Source organism: Somniosus microcephalus, unplaced genomic scaffold (assembly GCF_052327205.1).
Source record: "Somniosus microcephalus isolate GS21.2 unplaced genomic scaffold, FLI_Smic_1.0 scaffold925, whole genome shotgun sequence".
NCBI classification, from domain to species: Eukaryota; Metazoa; Chordata; class Chondrichthyes; order Squaliformes; family Somniosidae; genus Somniosus; species Somniosus microcephalus.
The window spans coordinates 12,501-20,000 of NW_028226112.1; positions in this window are offsets into that span (position 1 = coordinate 12,501).

The following is a 7,500-nucleotide window of genomic DNA, read 5'->3' on the forward strand; positions in this document are numbered from 1 at the left end:
TCGAACGCCTTTGGCTCCGGACTCCCGTGTCCGATTTCGGTCAGGGAGGGCTGGTTGGAAAGCCCCGACGCTGGCGCACACTATATTATCGGCCTGGGCCCCGGCAAGTTCGGGAAAGTGTCGCAGTCCCGTTCCGGCGGCCGCCCCGTCGGTCAGCGGCAGCTTATCGCGGATAACTTCGGGACGGAAAGTCCGATCCGGTCGGGGTGAACTGCGACTGAACGGGGTGGCGGGGCCGCACAGACCAGTAGCGGGCTTGTGTAGCTGCCTCTTGGCCCGGCCGAGGTACAGCCGTTGGCTGGAGACCGCTTTCCGACTGCTGAGCCGGTGCCGCGGGGACCCACCTTGACGCGCCGGCTGTCCGAGCAAGCCAGGGGCAAGGGGCATCCAGTGGTACCAGAAGGGAGTCGGTCCGACACCGGGAAGTCGGGTGCCCGTCGCTCCGAATCGAGCCCGGGGTTTTCGCGCGTGTAACAGGGCGGGCGTTTGGACCCGGTTGTCCGGGAGCGGGTCCGCAACGGCGGGAGATTGCCTGGGTTTGGCCGGCCGGCAGTCGAACGCCTTTCGCTCCGGACTCCCGTGTCCGATTTCGGTCAGGGAGGGCTCGTTGGAAAGCCCCGGCGCTGGCGCACACTATATTATCGGCCTGGACCCCGGCAAGTTCGGGAAAGTGTCGCAGTCCCGTAGCGGCTGCCGCCCCGTCGGTCAGCGGCAGCTTATCGGGGATAACTTCGGGACGGAAAGTCCGATCCGGTTGGGGTGAACTGCGACTGAACGGGGTGGGGGGGCCGCACAGACCAGTAGCGGGCTTGTGCAGCTGCCGCTTGGCCCGGCCGAGGTACGGCCGTTGGCTGGAGACCGCTTTCCGACTGCTGAGCCGGAGCCGCGGGGGCCCACCTTGACGCGCCGGCTGTACTAGCAAGCCAGGGGCAAGGGGCATCCAGTGGTACCGGAACGGAGTCGGTCCGACACCGGGAAGCCGGGTGCCCGTCGCTCCGAATCGAGCCCGGTGTTTTCGTGCGTGTAACAGGGCGGGCGTTTGGACCCGGTTGTCCGGGAGCGGGTCCGCAACGGCGGGAGGTTGCCTGTGTTTGGCCGGCCGGCAGTCGAACGCCTTTGGCTCCGGACTCCCGTGTCCGATTTCGGTCAGGGAGGGCTCGTTGGAAAGCCCCGGCGCTGGCGCACACTATATTATCGGCCTGGACCCCGGCAAGTTCGGGAAAGTGTCGCAGTCCCGTAGCGGCTGCCGCCCCGTCGGTCAGCGGCAGCTTATCGGGGATAACTTCGGGACGGAAAGTCCGATCCGGTTGGGGTGAACTGCTACTGAACGGGGTGGGGGGGCCGCACAGACCAGTAGCGGGCTTGTGCAGCTGCCGCTTGGCCCGGCCGAGGTACAGCCGTTGGCTGGAGACCGCTTTCCGACTGCTGAGCCGGAGCCGCGGGGGCCCACCTTGACGCGCCGGCTGTCCTAGCAAGCCAGGGGCAAGGGGCATCCAGTGGTACCGGAACGGAGTCGGTCCGACACCGGGAAGCCGGGTGCCCGTCGCTCCGAATCGAGCCCGGTGTTTTCGTGCGTGTAACAGGGCGGGCGTTTGGACCCGGTTGTCCGGGAGCGGGTCCGCAACGGCGGGAGGTTGCCTGAGTTTGGCCGGCCGGCAGTCGAACGCCTTTGGCTCCGGACTCCCGTGTCCGATTTCGGTCAGGGAGGGCTCATTGGAAAGCCCCGGCGCTGGCGCACACTATATTATCGGCCTGGACCCCGGCAAGTTCGGGAAAGTGTCGCAGTCCCGTACCGGCTGCCGCCCCGTCGGTCAGCGGCAGCTTATCGGGGATAACTTCGGGAAGGAAAGTCCGATCCGGTCGGGGTCAACTGCCACTGAACGGGGTGGCGGGGCCGCACAGACCAGTAGCGGGCTTGTGTAGCTGCCCCTTTCCCCGGCCGAGGTACAGCCGTTGGCTGGAGACCGCTTTCCGACTGCTGAGCCGGAGCCGCGGGGGCCCACCTTGACGCGCCGGCTGTCCTAGCAAGCCAGGGGCAAGCGGCATCCAAGGGTACCGGAACGGAGTCGGTCCGACACCGGGAAGCCGGGTGCCCGTCGCTCCGAATCGAGCCCGGTGTTTTCGTGCGTGTAACGAGGCGGGCGTTTGGACCCGGTTGTCCTGGAGCGGGTCCGCAACGGCGGGGGATTGCCTGTGTTTGGCCGGCCGGCAGTCGAACGCCTATCGCTCTGGACTCCCGTGTCCGATTTCGGTCAGGGAGGGCTCGTTGGAAAGCCCCGGCGCTGGCGCACACTATATTATCGGCCTGGACCCCGGCAAGTTCGGCAAAGTGTCGCCATCCCGCAGCGGCTGACGGGCCGCCGGTGAGCGGCAGCTTATCGGGCATAACTTCGGGAGGGAAAGTCCGATCCGGTCCGGATCAACGGCAGCCGAACGGGGTGGCGGGCCCGCACAGACCAGTGCCTGGCTTGTGTAGCTGCCCCTTTCCCCGGCCGAGGTACAGCCGTTGGCTGGAGACCACTTTCCGACCACTGAGACGGCGGGGCGGGGGGCGGCCTGCACGCGCCGGCTGCCAGAGCAAGCCAGGGGCAAGGGGCATCCAACGGTATCTGAACGGAGTCGGTCCGACACCGGGAAGCCGGGTGCCCGTCGCTCCGAATCGAGCCTGGGGTGTACGTGTGTTTAACAAGGCGGGCGTTTGGACCCGGTTGCCCGGCACCAGTCGAACGCCTGTCGCTCCCGACTCCCGTGTCCGATTTCGTTCGGGGATGGCTCGTTGGAAAGCCCCGGCTCCGGCGCACACTATATTGCCGAAGTGGCCCCGGGCGAGTTCGGGAAAGTGTCGCCGTCCCGCAGCGGCTGACGGGCCGTCGGTCAGCGGCAGCTTATCGGGGATAACTTCGGGAAGGAAAGTCCGATCCGGTCGGGGACAACGGCAGCTGAACGGGGTGGCGGGGCCGCACAGAGCAGTGCCTCGCTTGTGTAGCTGCCTCTTTCCGCGGCCGAGGTACAGCCGTTGGCTGGAGACCGCTTTCCGACCACTGAGACGGCGGGGCAGGGGGCGGCCTGCACGCGCCGGCTGCCAGAGCAAGCCAGGGGCAAGGGGCATCCAGCGGTATCTGAACGGAGTCGGTCCGACACCGAGAAGCCGGGTGCCCGTCGCTCCGAAGCGAGACCGGGGTTTTTCGTGTGTAACGTGGCGGGCCTTTGGACCCGGTTGGCCGGGCGGCAGTGGAACACACACAGACACTCGCATACACTGAGAGAGACAGAGAGAAGATAGAGATACACAGAGTGAGAAAGACAAAGTCAACTCAGTAACTGAAATGTGAAAACTGACAACTGGGAAACCAAAAGTCAGAGTGGCAAATGATGAACCAAGGTGGCAAATGATTAACTGAAAACTTGTCATTCACATTTGGGACGGAATTCACGATGGGAATGTATTCGGCCCCCTTACCGGGCCTTGGGGTGCTGCTTTCCCGCTTGTGGAACCGAGTTGGGGTCGTCAAATGGCCTGGTGCATTGTTTGAAACACTGGTTAATGAGTTGTCAAGGTCGGAAATCATAGAACATAAGAGCAGCTCATTAACTGAAATTTTGAACATCGACAACTGGTTAACCAAAAGCCAGAGCGACAAATGAGTAACCAAGGAGGCAACTCAGTAACTGAATTTCGAACATCGACAACTGGTTAACCAAGAGTCAGAGCGACAAATGATTAACCAAGGAGGCAACTCATTAACTGAATTTCGAACATCGACAACTGGTTAACCAAAAGACACAGGGACAAATGAGTAACCAAAGGGCCAACTCATTAACTGAAATTTCAAAGAGGCAACTCATTAACTGAAATTTTGAACATCGACAACTGGTTAACCAAAAGCCAGAGCGACAAATGATTAACCAAGGAGGCAACTCATTAACTGAATTTCGAACATCGACAACTGGTTAACCAAATGTCAGAGCGACAAATGAGTAACCAAGGAGGCAACTCAGTAACTGAATTTCGAACATCGACAACTGGCTAACCAAATGTCAGAGCGACAAATGATTAACCAAGGAAGCAACTCATTAACTGAATTTCGAACATCGACAACTGGTTAACCAAGAGTCAGAGCGACAAATGATTAACCAAGGAGGCAACTCATTAACTGAATTTCGAACATCGACAACTGGGTAACCAAAAGACACAGGGACAAATGAGTAACCAAAGGGCCAACTCATTAACTGAAATTTCAAAGAGGCTACTCATTAACTGAAATTTGAACATCGACAACTGGGTAACCAAATGTCAGAGCGACAAATGATTAACCAAGCAGGCAACTGATTAACTGAAAACTTGTCATTCACATTTGGGACGGAATTCACGATGGGAATGTATTCGGCCCCCTTACCGGGCCTTGGGGTGCTGCTTTCCCGCTTGTGGAACCGAGTTGGGGTCGTCAAATGGCCTGGTGCATTGTTTGAAACACTGGTTAATGAGTTGTCAAGGTAGGAAATCATAGAACATAAGAGCAGCTCATTAACTGAAATTTTGAACATCGACAACTGGTTAACCAAAAGCCAGAGCGACAAATGATTAACCAAGGAGGCAACTCAGTAACTGAATTTCGAACATCGACAACTGGTTAACCAAAAGACACAGGGACAAATGAGTAACCAAAGGGCCAACTCATTAACTGAAATTTCAAAGAGGCAACTCATTAACTGAAATTTTGAACATCGACAACTGGTTAACCAAAAGCCAGAGCGACAAATGATTAACCAAGGAGGCAACTCATTAACTGAATTTCGAACATCGACAACTGGTTAACCAAAAGACACAGGGACAAATGAGTAACCAAAGGGCCAACTCATTAACTGAAATTTCAAAGAGGCAACTCATTAACTGAAATTTTGAACATCGACAACTGGTTAACCAAAAGCCAGAGCGACAAATGATTAACCAAGGAGGCAACTCAGTAACTGAATTTCGAACATCGACAACTGGTTAACCAAGAGTCAGAGCGACAAATGATTAACCAAGGAGGCAACTCATTAACTGAATTTCGAACATCGACAACTGGGTAACCAAAAGACACAGGGACAAATGAGTAACCAAAGGGCCAACTCATTAACTGAAATTTCAAAGAGGCAACTCATTAACTGAAATTTTGAACATCGACAACTGGTTAACCAAAAGCCAGAGCGACAAATGATTAACCAAGGAGGCAACTCAGTAACTGAATTTCGAACATCGACAACTGGTTAACCAAAAGACACAGGGACAAATGAGTAACCAAAGGGCCAACTCATTAACTGAAATTTCAAAGAGGCAACTCATTAACTGAAATTTTGAACATCGACAACTGGTTAACCAAAAGCCAGAGCGACAAATGATTAACCAAGGAGGCAACTCATTAACTGAATTTCGAACATCGACAACTGGTTAACCAAATGTCAGAGCGACAAATGATTAACCAAGGAGGCAACTCATTAACTGAATTTCGAACATCGACAACTGGTTAACCAAAAGACACAGGGACAAATGAGTAACCAAAGGGCCAACTCATTAACTGAAATTTCAAAGAGGCTACTCATTAACTGAAATTTGAACATCGACAACTGGTTAACCAAATGTCAGAGCGACAAATGAGTAACCAAGCAGGCAACTGATTAACTGAAAACTTGTCATTCACATTTGGGACGGAATTCACGATGGGAATGTATTCGGCCCCCTTACCGGGCCTTGGGGTGCTGCTTTCCCGCTTGTGGAACCGAGTTGGGGTCGTCAAATGGCCTGGTGCATTGTTTGAAACACTGGTTAATGAGTTGTCAAGGTAGGAAATCATAGAACATAAGAGCAGCTCATTAACTGAAATTTTGAACATCGACAACTGGTTAACCAAGAGTCAGAGCGACAAATGATTAACCAAGGTGGCAACTCATTAACTGAATTTCGAACATCGACAACTGGTTAACCAAAAGACACAGGGACAAATGAGTAACCAAAGGGCCAACTCATTAACTGAAATTTCAAAGAGGCAACTCATTAACTGTAATTTTGAACATCGACAACTGGTTAACCAAAAGCCAGAGCGACAAATGAGTAACCAAGGAGGCAACTCATTAACTGAATTTCGAACATCGACAACTGGTTAACCAAAAGACACAGGGACAAATGAGTAACCAAAGGGCCAACTCATTAACTGAAATTTCAAAGAGGCAACTCATTAACTGAATTTCGAACATCGACAACTGGTTAACCAAATGTCAGAGCGACAAATGATTAACCAAGCAGGCAACTGATGAACTGAAATTTTAAAATTGACAACTGGATAACCAAAAGTGGGAACTCATGCTTCGGACGGGCTTACATACGGCAGGCTGACGCCCGGCAGAGGCCCGGGCTTCGCCTCCCTTGCGTAAGCGACCGTCTCCGAATCGATTAAAGGCGTAAAATCGGAGTTCAGAGCGGGAAAATTTTTTCCCGAAAACGGCCGGAAAAAAAAAAATGTCTCCTTTTCCGCCGAGCAGGGTGGCATTCGAACGGGCACGGGAAGCCGCGTCTAACGGTGTAAAAACGGCTTGGCTCCGACGCGGGAGTGCGGAGATATGGCCGTTCAAAGTTGTACTGGAAGTCCGGAAGGAGAAAAATTTGACTGCCTGTAGCCGAAAAAAGTTCCAGCGGTCGGTCACAAAAGTCAAATCCGTCCCGCTGATTTGACACTTGTCATTTCTGGCAGGGGGGATTGGCGGGGTACCTGGAGAATGGTAGGAGGTGGTTTTTCGAGACTTTATCTGTTTTCCAGATTACTGTCTAGGGCCTCCAGGTCTGCAGAGACCGACCCGGGCTGCCGTCCAACCGACTTTTAACCCTTTTTGGGTGGAAATTTATTTCCATTTTTAACCAATTTTCGGGTTTTTGGTCGGGCTTAAAAACGGCAGCCTGACGCCCGGCAGAGGCCGGGGCTTCGGCTCCCTTGCGTAAGGGACCGTATACGAAACGATTAAAGCCGAAAAATCCGAGTTCAGAGCGGGAATTTTTTTTCCCGAAATCGGCCGAAAAATAAAAAAATTCTCCTTTTCCGCCGAGCAGGGCGGCATTCGAACGGGCACGGGAAGCCGCGTCTAACGGTGTAAAAACGGCTTGGCTCCGACGCGGGAGTGCGGAGATATGGCCGTTCAAAGTTGTACTGGAAGTCCGGAAGGAGAAAAATTTGACTGCCTGTAGCCGAAAAAAGTTCCAGCGGTCGGTCACAAAAGTCAAATCCGTCCCGCTGATTTGACACTTGTCATTTCTGGCAGGGGGGATTGGCGGGGTACCTGGAGAATGGTAGGAGGTGGTTTCTCGAGACTTTGTCTGTTTTCCAGATTACTGTCTAGGGCCTCCAGGTCTGCAGAGACCGACCAGGGCTGCCGTCCAACCGACTTTTAACCCTTTTTGGGTGGAAATTTATTTCCATTTTTAACCAATTTTCGGGTTTTTGGTCGGGCTTAAAAAACGGCAGCCTGACG